This window comes from Saccostrea cucullata, unplaced genomic scaffold (genome assembly GCF_032062105.1).
Source record: "Saccostrea cucullata isolate Sc308-1 unplaced genomic scaffold, CSIRO_AGI_Scuc_v1 ctg9287, whole genome shotgun sequence".
Lineage (NCBI taxonomy): Eukaryota > Metazoa > Mollusca > Bivalvia > Ostreida > Ostreidae > Saccostrea > Saccostrea cuccullata.
The window spans coordinates 1,437-17,425 of record NW_026925590.1 but is presented as its reverse complement, the minus strand read 5'-3'; the positions used below and the strand labels follow the sequence as shown (position 1 = coordinate 17,425).

General features: G+C 33.6%; 1 pseudogene; it reads right to left on the bottom strand.

The window, feature by feature from the left end:
* Positions 1 to 2,097: 2,097 nt before the first annotated feature.
* On the bottom strand, positions 2,098 to 14,370 carry LOC134269295 (methyltransferase-like protein 27; annotated as a pseudogene).
* Positions 14,371 to 15,989: the final 1,619 nt, after the last annotated feature.

Here is a 15,989-nt window from a genome sequence, read left to right as displayed (position 1 = left end):
TGGTTCGCTGTTTCCCTGTCCAGCCAATAAATAAGTTGTTTGGCACTTCTTTGGGTAGACAGGTTGTCTACAAAGTATCCAACCTATGACAATGTTTAATAAAAGTAAAGTAAAACGTCAAGTAGGAAGTTTTTTAATTGGGTTCCTAGCCAAGGCTGTAGGCCTGGAGCCCCCTCCACCTCTTGTAACAGAAGGGGAAGCTTAGTACTTTGGGTGTTAAAGTCCTTCTAAACAGAAGCAATCACTGGAAGTAGGGTATACAAATGTGCTCGCAACTCTCCCGGGCCCCAATGTCTAGTACCTAAATCTGGGATCCCAGGCTCTTGTGACCAAGACAGGGCCACTTGTTTTGCCCGGTACTTTTAGGTCTGAATGCCAACTGTCCTTACTGGACCCTATTTTTTATTGTACATTTATGTAATGCGTCCATTTAACCCCAACTCTCCCATTTTGTCCTTCACAAAAATTAAACATGCCTTTCCAAGTTTTTGATAGATTTGATAAAAACCATACAACTGTTGTCTATTGCAAAGTTTACATCAAGAAAAGGGCATAGCGAACCTATGAGCATAAAGAATCAAGTTACAATGTATGTCAGGAACCGCAAGGCAGTGATTACCTGACTGTTCAATTAATAGCTGGAAAAAAATTGTAAAAGAATGTAAACCTCATTTTATTAGTTGTTACGGTTTTGAAATCAAAATACATTAGATGACTAATCTATCCTATTTTCGCATCATTTCTCCAGGACATCTTCTGAAGAAATTATATTTTTATTAATAAATCATGAAAGTTCCTCTCAGCATTCATGTTCTTATCTGGCAGTCAAAAGCAAGGTTCCTGAGAATCATTACTATAATATGCATATAATTTCGAGATATAAAGCAAAAATTACGCGTTTACTCGTAAAAGTTTCGCTTTATTACGCAAAAACTATATTTTTAACCACAGGTACCTGACGTTGCTTATTTTTCTTTTAATAAAAAAATATATACATATGCCTAATAATAAACAAGGTACCCATCGAAACCCGCTATCTTCGATTTTCGAAGTAGGTCATCACTTGTATTTTCGTCTGAAACACCGTCAAATAATTTCACTGCAACAATAATCTTTCTGTGGCCAGTCATTTGAGGGCCAAACGTACGGACACTGCAGCCAGAAGGGCGCATCACACTTGAAAATATTGAAAATCCCTCGTCACACTCGATCTACTGCTTCAACAATCCGAGAAATTCTTTTTTTTAACCTAAGAATTTCTGCAAAATCAAAACTGATCAAAATGCAGAACTTATATTATACTGGCCTTTTTTATACTATAAATTGTTAGCTTACACATGTTATTTACACACCAAACTGAGGACGGACTTTCCGTTATTTCCCAATCATAACAAGGTGCACACAGGAAGGGATGCACACTCCTCCAAGGCAACTGATTCCACCTCTGATGTTTCGAAGGTCCTTGTTTGCTCTGTTTCTATTTTGTAGTGTTAAGTAAACATTTTAGCTTGAATATTGTTCGGCTCATCTCCATATAGTTTAATGAGATAATCAATTGAGTTTGACCAAAATCAAAGGGTAAATCATGGTTTTGTCACAGGAATTACACTTGTACGGAATGATTACTTAACACCAACTGTTTAAATGTATAATTTTCGTGCACAGACGGACGGACATATTTTAAAAATTTAATCTGCCGAATTTTTAAGGGGCATGTAAAACATCAATATGACAATCATTTATCAATAACAAAATATTTACAAGGATGTTGAAGGAGGGATTTCAAACCTAAACATGATATTAGAATTTAACGTTAACTTTCGTCTGTATTTTTTTTTCATGAGTTTCCATCAGATTTCACAATGTTGGTTCGTGTTTGTTCAATGATAATAATATTCTTTTTGGTTAATGTTTGTTTGTAAGAAAATAATTTTTTTCTAATATGTTCACAAAAGAAAAAATACACAATACATAATTTGCTAAATATTCATAAAACGAGGTAGTCAAGAAAGGAAATGCTTAAAGAAATTAGAAATAAATTGATTCTTTTATATTTTTTAAATATTATTTATTGGAGTAGGCCTATCTGTAAAAGGCCTATTCCAGTTGCTGGTCTTCACTTATATTAGAACTGTGTCTGACTTGGAAGCGGAAGATGACCCCTGTTTTGTCACAGAAATACTTGTGGACAATAGACCTCTCTACACACCCCCACAGTCCGTCCTTCTGATATTTCTCCATCAGAGGTTCCAGGCTGTCACGGTACTCCTCTATATTTAAGTATTCTTCCCTCATCACGATAATTATCATTCCACCTGTATGTTCAATATGAATTCTAAACCGAGTATAATACGTTATCATATAGCTAAGAAATAGTCTTTAATAAAATACTACCAAATTTTAGCGTTCAATATCTAGACGTTTTTTTGAACGCTAACTTTATATTACGTATATTATGTGTATGCCCGAAACATTCCGAACACGAGCGTTTAATATCGAACGGCCCGTTGTTTACAAAATAAGTCGTCTGGTCAAATTCTTAGAGCTAAATTAAAGAAAGGAAGTGGTATCTAGGTAGGATGTGTTTATTTTTCACACAAAAATGAAATGAGTATTAAGATGTAGTACATATTACACCCATTAAAGCCTAAATAACCAAATCATATCGCTCGATAGGGTGATCGGAAGGATGCGATATTGAACGCTAACAGGACAGGCGTTAATTTGAATACCTATACTAAAATATCATTAATTTGAGAGTTTTTTTTTTTGTTTCTTTATTTGTTTGATTACTTAAGAAATAAGGTATCATTTTTTGTGTTTTAAATGGGATGAAAAACGGTTGGTCACGTGATCAAATCTCATCGGGCTTTCTGGAAGATTTGATCATGTGCAAACCCGTTTTACATCCCAATAAAACTCAAAACATGATACCTTATTACTTATATTTACATATGTGATTTATTTATTAAAAATACTAACGTACTTAACTAAACTTTGAAACACTTAACTTTTTTTTCAAAACTTTACTGTAGATATTGAATGTGTTTATAATGTGGATTGCTTATGGCGTCACTATAAAACTACGTAGATCGATTATGACTAAAAAATCAACTGAGGGTCAAATGACGAACTTGTTCTACGGAGATGTAAAAACGCCTTGTTCAAATAGTGTTAAATAAGAGAAAACATTTGCAAATGTGAATAATAATAATTATTACAAGGTATGTGGAAATGTTTTAGCTATATAATAACAGAGTTATTGAACTTATATTAGTGAATATTGGCACTCGTTATTAGTAAACCTACATCAACCAGTATGTTTCATATTTTGGATCGAATTAGGAACTTTACAAGATGTTTATCTTCTTCAATCATTATGTATTTTTTAAACCTATTAACAGTGTATAAAAGTTGCTGTAATTTTTTGGAATTTTCATTTATATCTGTGTATACCTGGTTTTGTGATTCTGATCAGTTCCACCAGTGCACCTGAAGGTATATGACCACTTCCGAACCCTCCCGAAATAACAACACATGAGTATGCATCTAAAAATTAAAGACAGTTACATTTTTAACGATGTCATTTCTATAAGATTTACATTTACATTTTAGACAGTCTTTTGGGATGTTCGTGTTGATGTATTTTACCTTAACTGATGTTTGGGTTTATGTATTTTACCTTTACTGATGTTTGGGTTTATGTATTTTACCGTTACTGATGTTTGGGTTTCTGTATTTTACCGTTACTGATGTTTGGGTTTATGTATTTTACCGTTACTGATGTTTGGGTTTATGTATTTTACCGTTACTGATGTTTGGGTTTCTGTATTTTACCTCTACTTATGTTAAGGTTTATGTATTTTACCGTTACTTATGTTAAGGTTTATGTATTTTACCGTTACTGATGTTAAGGTTTATGTATTTTACCGTTACTGATGTTTCGGTTTATGTATTTTACCGTTACTTATGTTAAGGTTTATGTATTTTACCGTTGCTGATGTTTGGGTTAATGTATTTTACCGTTACTGATGTTCGAGTTTATGTATTTTACCGTTACTGATGTTGGGTTTATGTATTTTACCGTTACTTATGTTAAGGTTTATGTATTTTACCGTTACTGATGTTTGGGTTAATGTATTTTACCGTTACTGATGCTCGGGTTTATGTATTTTACCGTTACTGATGTTTGGGTTTATGTATTTTACCTTTACTGATGTTTGGGTTTATGTATTTTACCGTTACTGATGTTTGGTTTATGTATTTTACCGTTACTGATGTTTGGGTTTATGTATTTTACCGTTACTGATGTTTGGGTTTATGTATTTTACCTTTACTGATGTTTGGGTTTATGTATTTTACCGTTACTTATGTTAAGGTTTATGTATTTTACCGTTACTGATGTTCGGGTTTATGTATTTTACCTTTACTGATGTTTGGGTTTATGTATTTTACCGTTACTGATGTTTGGGTTTATGTATTTTACCGTTACTGATGTTCGGGTTTATGTATTTTACCGTTACTTATGTTAAGGTTTATGTATTTTACCGTTACTGATGTTCGGGTTTATGTATTTTACCTTTACTGATGTTTGGGTTTATGTATTTTACCGTTACTGATGTTTGGGTTTATGTATTTTACCGTTACTGATGTTTGGGTTTATGTATTTTACCTTTACTGATGTTTGGGTTTATGTATTTTACCGTTACTGATGTTTGGGTTTATGTATTTTACCTTTACTGATGTTTGGGTTTATGTATTTTACCTTTACTAATGTTTGGGTTTATGTATTTTACCGTTACTGATGTTCGGGTTTATGTATTTTACCTTTACTGATGTTTGGGTTTATGTATTTTACCGTTACTGATGTTCGGGTTTATGTATTTTACCTTTACTGATGTTTGGGTTTATGTATTTTACCGTTACTGATGTTTGGGTTAATGTATTTTACCGTTACTGATGTTCGGGTTTATGTATTTTACCGTTACTGATGTTTGGTTTATGTATTTTACCGTTACTAATGTTTGGGTTTATGTATTTTACCGTTACTGATGTTTGGGTTTATGTATTTTACCGTTACTTATGTTTGGGTTTATGTTTTTTACTGTTACTGATGTTTGGGTTTATGTATTTTACCGTTACTTATGTTTGGGTTTATGTATTTTACCGTTACTTATGTTAAGGTTTATGTATTTTACCGTTACTGATGTTTGGGTTTATGTATTTTACCGTTACTTATGTTAAGGTTTATGTATTTTACCGTTACTGATGTTTGGGTTTATGTATTTTACCGTTACTGATGTTTGGGTTTATGTTTTTTACCGTTACTGATGTTTGGAGAAGGCTCTTTAGACAGAAACTCGCAGTAAAACTTCTGGTAGATGTTTTTTGCCCGTGCATTACGTAACATGTTTTCACTGGGATCCAAAGCGTCAAGTTGTTTGAAACCTTTCTTGACCAACTGTAAATTTAAAGAAGGGGCATTTTTTTTTAATATAGAGATATCTCCTGACCGAATACTTAAACTTAGTATTGTTTAACGATAGCTAAATAGGTGTGGAAGAATAAATAAATCAATTTGTACACTCAAATCTTTCGCTTGTCCTATTGCATTTACAATCTAGACAAAATTTTGTAATGGACAAACAATTTGAGCTATTTTAAACGAGAAAAATGCTCACCATAACCAAAGATTATTTACTCACTGGAAGAAAACAACTATAAATTTGATTGATTGTTTATAAGAAGTTTTACGTCCTATTTGAGAAAGTTTCACTCATTCAGAAACGTCGCCTTATATGGATGAAAGGCTTCAAATTTTGAACTTAACGCAATACCCTTTTCAACATCAGTCAAAATCAATGGTATCAAAATATTTTCAACACTTCCCAGAGTTTTTAAACAGCTTCCTTTTTAATAAAAATGGAAGTAATCAATAAATATACCTTGGTCATTGCCATCTGGAATTTTGAAGAAAAAAACCATTTCGACTGTACACACTAGTACTCCAATATTGAGATTTAAAAGATGTGTGAATTTCCGAATAACGATTTGTATGCATCCAATAATCTGTTGGAATTTTTACGGGTAATTATTGCGCCCCGTTATTAGCAGACGTTATGTTACCTCTTCAGCTACTTCCCCCGTACCTGCTGCCACGTCCAGAATTTGAACTGTATCTTTGTTGCTTGGAAAGCTTCGGTCAGCTGCTTCAGCAGCGTATAGTGGCCCTTAGTATCTACCAGGCTGCAGGTGCTGAAACGATAAAGACCCTTGATATAATCTGTTTTAAGGAACAACATCTTTTTTCTTACATGAATTTAAAAAGTTATTTAAGAAGGTTTATTACAACACTTTTTGATGACGTACTACATTAAAAAATAAACCTCCATTGTTTCGACAGTTTTCCTCTGGGAACAAATTGTTACAGGTACCTCTATAATATGATCCTGGGGCCCGTTTCACAATGCCTACTTAGGACTAAGTTCTATCTTTGGAAAGAACTTTTTCCTAAGTTCATTACTTATCCGTTTCACTAACCTCGTCTTATCTTAGGATATTCCTAAGTTATGTCGTAACTTTAGGGTAAATCGATGACTTAGGAAGAAACTAAATATTGCGGCTGCATATCCAAGACTTTTTATGGAGAGAAAGGATGTCTTTGGTAAGAGAAATTCCAATGGACTACTAGTATATGAATGATTGTGTTTTCTACAGGATAAAACTGCTTTCCTTTGCATGGAATTATTAGGATTTCAATAATTAGCAAACATGTGTCAAAATTAGTCCAAGGTTTATCAAAATTTCCGTTCACAAAACTGGAGCTGGCGAAATAGACGGTACACATGCTGGAATAATTCCCCATCATTTGAGGAGCACGCAAAACATAAAAAAGCACACGATTTGATACATTATGAATCATACATGCATGTATACATTATGCTTTTATCTACATGCACATGTATATCTATATATTATTACTAGTATTTTATTTGATATTAGATTAGAATTTAAAAATATTATATTAAAAATAAACGGAAACTCTTGTTCGCTTTTTATAAGTACTTGTACATGATTCTTGACGAACCCCCAACCAAGCTAACGATATATATTGTTGATGTTTCTCCCAAGAATGGTTGCATCTAATCTCCTCTAGGGTGTTATTATTGAGGGGACACAAGCATAACGCAGTTTTGTTGTCTATGGTATTCTATACATCGGTAAAATTATTATAACCTCCCTCCCGTGCTCCTCCAGTTCCTACGGCCATGAGATTATAACCAGTTTTCCTCTCTGTTTAATAAAATGTATAGCTATGCATGAGATTTAAATAGATTTCCTTTTTTTAACTTCTTTTAGTAGTTCCATATCTGTGGTCGCGAATTTGAGGTTTTTTCTGGCATGGCATTCTTATTTTATATATATGAGAATTAAAGCTTTACACGGCACGAACAACTAACATGGGATAGTCATTTTAAAATGCCCTCACATGTGCTAGGAAGCAATCATTTTTGAATTTCAATTAAAAGTAGATACCCTATAAAAAGCAAAATAAATAAACGTATAACACTTTGAACAAATGTTTAAAAATACAAAAATCGTGTGCCCGGAAGGGAAGAGGGCATGAAAGCTTGTGTCTCACAATGTGAATGCTTAGTTCTAGCAGCATGCTTTGCAAAGTTAAAACATACTTCTGTCCAAGTCCTTTGAAAGTGGGGGTAATCCGCAATCCCCTCGCCCCTCCCTTTTTGAAGCTAAAATATAATTCATACTGACATACTGAGAGTTGTAGAGCGGAGAAGTTATATCATTGATCCTTGTAGTTAGAGGAGGAGATGAATTACCTGTCATTAGTAAGGCACAACTTTAGAAATGACTTAGGAAAAATTTAAGATAAGATTGTTTCGTGAAACAGCTGTGACAAATCTTAGGAACTTTCTAAGTTATAACTTAGGCATATCTAAAGTTATGTCTTACGATATATCTTAGGAAACGTTTGTGAAAAAGGCCCCTGACCTTTAAAACGCTATAAAAATAGATAAAACATACGGTGTTATAAACAGTGAAAACAAAGTAACGATTCATTAGATCTATGCATAGACCAAGAAGGATTGCTTTTAAGCAGAAACAACAGAAAACAACAGCCAAATCTTCGCCAAACAAGACTGTGCAATTTCATAGCGATGTATGCTATATCAATGACAAGTTTGTATGGAGGAAATTCGAGTTAAAATCTACAACCTTATTGAAATTAAAAAAGCTATTTACTTAATTGCACTATTTACTGTGTTTGTGTTAATTATGTTCCCCAAACGAAGTTGGGGAACATATTGTTTTTACTCTGTTTCTTATTATTAAGGTCTTCCGTCTCCAACGGAAGACCTTCTTGTTATTCTTCGGTTTCTTTTTCCCTATTATTATTATTATTCTTCCAACCGATTTTGTGCAAGCGATTTCTCCGAGATGGCTAGTCCGATTTCTACCAAACTTTCAGATCTGAAAGATATTCAATTGATCTTGATAGGTTTTTTTCTTTTTTGATTATCTCACTTCCGGTCGTGAGATATGGACGATTTTCTGATTTTCAGAGGGTCGGCTTGTCCGGGAAACTCCTCCGAAACGACTTAAGATATGGACTTGAGATTTTCAGGGAAAATAGAGGAAGGTTTGATGAGTTGTAATTAGGTCTCAAAATCTTTCTAGCGCAAAAGGCATCGGAGTTCGGTAGGGCCGAAAATATGTCTCAGAAATATCTCACAAAATTTGACGCATTTTGTCTCATATCTTCACACCTGTTCATAATTTGTTAAAACATATTGAAGACAAAATGTGCAACATCGCAAGACCTTTCATTTGATGTCAAAAAAACAGGGCTGACCCTTCAAATTAGGGGCTAAGAGGGGCCAAAAGTCTTTTATCTATAACCCTCTAATGATCAATATTTTGTTATACATTACTGAGCAAAAGTATTCATCTTAACAATTTGATGCTTACTATATAAGTTGTTTGAAAATTGGCTTATCTGAATTCTAGATATTAATATTTGAAAATCTGAAGCGGGCCCCAGATGGCGGCTGTCTTTGTCAATTCCGCCATTTCGCAATTGGGGTTTATAGAGGCAGCTGAGCGTTTGATTAAACCATTCTGACATACGAATGCATGAAAAGTAAAAAAACTTTTTGGACTTTCACGTAGTAGTTCGTTGCAATTCAGTGTCAATCTTAACATTTAATTTCCGTTTCACTACTTTAGTGTAACTGGGCTAGATACGATATATGTAATGTGTACAAAGACTTTTTAAACGTCGAAATAAAATAAAGGCGATAAGAACGTTTTATTTATTTTATTTCATTGAAGCTATCACACCTATTTAATAGATAAGTTCAAAGAAAATGCGCGAATATTTACTCGTGGCATTTGGCGCAAATTATCAATAGTGACCCGCCTTTTATGATTCTTAGACAGGTGTACTGTTGCAAAAGTATACACACAAGTATATTTAGAGCAGTACTCCCAAAAGCTTAATGGTTTGCGCGTTGGGGATAAAACAGAAAAAGGCAACATGGGTTCAATCCTCTTTGCGACCAAAATTTTGAATCACTTTTCAGCTCGATTTTACGAGATTTTTTTTTCCTGAATCGGACGGAAGACCTCTCGTTGCTCGCAACGAGATCGTTTCTAGTTATTATTATTTTTCTTCCTGGGAAAATTTTGTCCGCGAGTGATCTTGTAAACTATACATCCGACTTAGGTGAAACCTTTTTAGGGTCAGTAGGCATGTTATGTAGAGTTGCCCAACGAAGGTCATTTTGCGCGCACGTGCTTGCAAGAGCACGCACGTGCAACACGTTAAATGGCCAATATAATGTATACTGCCGTAACTTTTCTATTTTTTGATGAAATGCTTTGAAACTCATTTTTTAAATGTAAGGATATATTAGTAGTATAGACAAGACAACATGGTCAAAATACCAAGATCTCACGCGCATGCACGTGCGCTTTGCTCTGATTGGCTGAAACTAAAGTCTCAATATCTTTCTTGTTTTTTGACGAAATCCTTTGAAAGTTTGAATATAGCCCTCCATTAGGATATGCTACAACATGTTATAAAGCAATTATCATGAAAACACGTGCATGCACGTGCGCTGCAATCTGATTGGCTGAAACTTTAAATAGCTATAAGTCCCTTGGTTTTCAACCAAACAGGATGGGATTTGGAACATAGATAAATATATTACACTTCTACAAGAAGGTATGGTCACCATGCACATGCATACACGTGCATGCACGTGCGCTGCAATCTGATTGGCTGAAACCAAAAATGGCTATAACTCCTTTGATTTTCAACCAAACAGGATGGGATTTGGAACATAGATATATAAAATGGACTTTTAAAAAAAGGTATGGTCATTATTCACATACATACACGTTCGTGTACGTGAGCTAGAATCTGATTGGCTGAAACTTTAAAAAGCTATAACTCCTTTGGTTTTCAACCAAACAGGATGGGATTTGGAACATAAATATATTAAATGGACTTCTACAATTTTTCAATTTTTGGTATGGTCACCATGCACATGCATACACGTGCGTGTACGTGAGCTGCAATCTGATTGGCTGAAACTTTAAACAGTTATAACTTCCTTGGTTTTCAACCAAACAGGATGGGATTTGGAACATAGATATATATAATGGACATCTACAAGAAGGTATGGTCTCCATGCACATGCAAAAATGTGCGTGTGCGTATGCTGCAATCTGATTGGCTGAAACTTTAAACAGTTTTAACTCCCTTGGTTTTCAACCAAACGGGATGGGATTTAGAACATAGATAGATTTAATGAACTTCTACAAGAAGGTATGGTCACCATGCTCATGTATGCACGTGCGTGCACGTGAAATGGGTAAAATCAAAAATACACTTGAATGAGCGAATTTTTTAATACTTTTGGATTAAATACTATAATATTTAGTATATTAAAATATATAGATTGTGTAGACAAGATGATATGGTCATTACGTATATGCCTTCACATGCGCACACATGCAATGCTAAAATTTGAATGAGCATGGTACATTTCTGGGTAAACATTGTTAAAATTTCAAATGCATAGAGTTTGTGTTCATAAATGAAGCTTACAGGGAATATGGCACCAAAAGGGAGTTGGGGAGTGTTTGGGGAACATCTGTAACGGTCCCCGTTACAATTAGCACTAGTTTATATATTTGCTTTATTGATATAAATCCATACTATGGCAATTTAAAGCTTTGTTCTGAATTTTAGATGTAATGTTCAAACGTTCCTTAATGTTTTGAGTCTTGGCTAATTAGGAAAGATAACTCTTGAAAGCGGACTTTTTATGCCAAATATTTTTATGTTCCCCAAACGAAGTTTGGGGACATATTTTTTTTACTTTTTCTGAATTTTTTCTTTGTTCTCCGGTACTTTTTTGTCCGCGAGTGTTCTCGTAAACTACTCATCCGATCTAGGTGAAACCTTTTTAGGGTCACTAGGTATGTTATATAGATGTGCGGAACGAAGGTCATTTTGCGCGCACGTGCGTGCATGTGCGCGCACGTGTAACACGTGAAATGACCAATATAATAGATTTAGCAGTAACTTTTTAAATATTGGATGAAATGCTTTGAAACTCATAATATAAGGATATAATAGTAGTATAGACATGATGACGTGGTCAAAATTGGCTGAAACTAAAATTCTAAATATCTATTTTGTTTTCTGACAAAATCCTTTGAAATTTTGAACATAGTCTTACATTATGAAGGTCTACAGCATGATATATAAGAATAATCATGAACGCACGCACATGCACGTGTGCTGCAATCTGATTGGCTAAAACTTTAAATGCCTACAACTTCCTTGGTTCTCAATAATACAGGGTGAAATTTCAAATATGAATAGATATAATGATTGCCTACATTTTACTACTATCAAAAGTAAATGCATGGACGTGCATGCACATGCGACCGCACACAATGTATTAAAAGACAGTATACTCGAATGTTTGATGTTCATGCAGAATTAAGAACTTCTAAATGTCAAGACATGTAACATACTGAAGCATGCAGATCTTTTTACCCTTGACCTTGAAACTTAGGTCAAGGTCACTGGTAACCTGGATAAAATGTTGATATTAGCTATTTACCAAAATCACCTTGACCTATGAACTTGAAATCGACCTTAACCTTTGTCCTTGACCCAAGGGTAAAAAGAAACATGAAGTACATGTACATGTATCTAGAAACACCTTTCAGAGGTTATTTCGGCTGACATGTTAGAAGTTAAAGAGGTGGTGGTTTTTAATGACCTTGACCTTTCATCCAAATGTCACAATCAATCTTAAGTTCTTGGAATAAGATACAAGATTCAACTCCAACGTTAAATAGGTTAAGAATAAAAATCCCCCCCACCCCCCCCCCCCCCCCCACACACACAAACAAATCAAATTAATGACAACGTAGAGAATCACTGTTAAACTCAAATAACACCTCGGACCCACATAAAATTTCAGGAAAACTGCAGAAAAGAGCTCGAGAAAAGTGTATTAAAATATTTCATTTGAGTTTCCAAAGTATATAGAAATTATTAATTTATACAGAAAAAATTACAAATCCTGTCGTGTTTAAAATTAAAGTGCAGATGAGCAAAGTTGGCATATAAGCCTTTTATAGCCTATTTATTCAGATGTCGTTAATAGCATTCGATTCTACTGATTTGAAATAATATTTTAATACCAAGCATCCTTTGTTTAATTTACCTTTGAAATTTATTTGAATTTTTTTTAGAATTACGCAATCCCCAGAAATAGCGATTTTCGGTATATTAAATATCAATATACATGTACGCTTTTTCGTAAAATAATCAGATATTTGCATTCATGAAAAAAATATTAATAAGAAGGTGTTAAACAATATTGGTCACATTAGCTGACACGAATGTCTTTTTAAACATCTCTTGTAAAACCCAGAGAGTAGCCCCCTATGCATTGGAAAAAATGAATAGTTCCGGTCAAAAAACCTTTATATATTTATTTACAAAGTATATAAAATTTACCAGGCACAGGTATCAGAGTTGTCAAAATGGCCTGAGGGGAAATATTAAAAAAAATTCTGAACAGAAAGGGAAATCCCTTTTCCATGTATGGAACTACTATTGAATAAGTTCATTTTGATTGGTTAGGTATTGGCGTGTTACCCTTAGCCGACTTTAACCCTGCCTTGTCGTCGGAATAAAAGCAACTTTGAGCCCGAGGTTAAAATAAGTAGAGAAATAAAATGTGAATCGATATATTAAAAATATGACATATGCTTGAAAAATGGTAAATTTATATATGTATTTTTTTTCTTTGATTCGCGGGATAGAAAGATGTGTTAATCGCTTAATCAACATGCCATAATCATTTTGCATATGCATGTACATGTACGTGTGCGCGCATGCAAAACGTTAAACAATATATCGTTGATAGTTGATATCATTGTAACTTTTATATTCTTAAATGAAATCCTGATACTTAGCATATGTATAAAAGGTCTTAGAGGAATAAGGCACGATAAGGACATGGGGAGCGTTTGGGGAACATCTGTAACGGTCCCCGTTACAATTAGCACTAGTTTAAATTGGAATTTTTATTTCGTTTAAACATTCTTCATTCAATTTGTCACATGTAATTCATTGAAATACATTCCTTATCTCTTCAGAACTCAGTTTCTTAATGTTTTGTGCACAGATTAAAAAGATAATGACACTAATTGTTTTTTAGTAGAAAATTATTTTTTCTAATAAATTTAATATTAGGTATTATGAGGTATTTTCACTGTGTGTACATGTCTTAATAAGATGCCCATCATTTGACACTGAAACTAAGTTCTGAAATTCTGGTATTAATAAACTTGAAATAAAACCTTTCACTTAAATTAGACAAAAGCTAAAAAATTCTCTAAAAAAATTATGATATCAATACCTCGTTCTGGATATTTGACATCTACATTATAAGTGGTGTTGTAATGAAATCTAAAATAAACTGTGGATGTAATGAGCCATCTTAAGATATTAAATTTCAGAAACTAATTCAATTAACCATTATTAGAATCAAATGTCTCAATTTTCTTGTAAATTTAATATATTAATTACCTTAGTCTGCCTTATACATGTAAGAAATGAAAATTTACAAACCTTTTTCCTCTTAACTGTGGACAAATGAAATTTATTTCTAAAGATATTTGTTAATGTATAGTTACCGTTTCGTAATCTCCCCATTTGTTGTAGTAATCGATAACTTGTTGTTTATTAAGACCGCCAGAGAAGACTTGGGCGTTGGCTTCAGAAGCCTTTTTGTCTTCATGGTCCATATTCTGGAATTTTTCATATAATTTTCAATATTAATAAATACATATTTAAATGAGAAATACTTCATACAATATACTATTCTCAGCTTTCTGGAACCTTACCTGAATTGTTATACACATCTGTCATAGAGGTTTAGGATATCAATTAAGGGAAAATAATTTAAAAAGCAATCATCATTTTCTGCATACTGTGTTATGGAGAGTTCCGTCTTTTTTTATTTATCATATGCTGAGATCGTCTACTACAATATGAGAAAAATTCATACAAGCCTACCTCAAATACCCCGTTCACTAATCGAACTCCTGACAAAGGTAATGCTATTATTCAAATATATAGACATGTTTGAGCATTTACATGTTTTGTGTAAAATATTAATATGCTTTCTTCCGATGTACAACTACTTAGGGATTTTCTTGTCAATTTGTTTCGAGGTTGCTTTATATTAAGATCTAGCACTGTGTTCCCGTTTTCTAATTCATAATATGTCTTGTGTGTGTCTGTCTGCAGTGTCCAGAAGTTAAGATAGATGAATTCTCCCAAATGAGAACATGTTAACCTCCCGAGTAAGGGCATAATCCTAACCTTCGACAACCATGCGTGCAGAAATGCAATCCAGAGTTTTACGTCAGTAGATTTAAAAAAAGAAATAAAGTTAATTAACTGCATTAAAAAACATGCTATGAAGATGAAGAGAATGCATTATTCATAATAACCATGCTATTCCCGTTTTTATAGGATATCTGCTTTATACGTATACTTTTGTTCAAGCATTCGTCAAATTGAAATTTTTAATCATTGAATTCAAAATAAGTTCATATTCCCCACACTCCCACATTTTTTTGTGCTAAATGCCAACGTTATGCTAGAATAGCATCCCACTCACCTTTCACGTCTACAAATGTAAACCGAAAGGATGGCGAGAAAATGAACTGATCGCAGTCCGTTCTGTTTCTTATGCAAATAAAATGCATGACTGAAATATGTTAGTGCATTTATACATGTACTAACCATTCATAAAGCCTTCCTTATGAAGTTAAAAATGTTGCTACCCAAGTATAGGCTTTGTCAGATTACACAAGTAAATAAAAACTACCTATCATCAGAATCCATTCAGAAGTTATGGCCAATTTTTTAGATAATCTAACATAGACTATAAGATCAAAATCAAGAGATTTAAATTGGTCTTGTCACAAGAAGTACACTTGTAAGGCTTTGTTACCTTAGAAACAACCGTTTGTATGATTTAACCAAGGATATGTTTTTCCTGGGCAGACGAACGGACAGTAACTTTATCACCCAAATTTTTGAGGGGCTTGAAATACAAACATGACAAATATTCGTCCCCAATAAAATATACTTACAAAGAGGTTGAATTAAAATCAAAGTACTGAAAGTACTGATAGACGGAGGCTTGGAATGAACATGATTTGTTGTCTCTTTGGGAATTTTTATTCATATTATGACCCCAACATTTGCCTAAAGGTAGTTGGCCATATCTTTTGAACATTAGATACCAGGACATTTATACTTCATATTTGTATTTTTGTGGAAAGACCTTTCATTAGATATTAACAAGCTTGACCTTTTGACCTTGAACTACGAGATTCCATACTTATGAAAA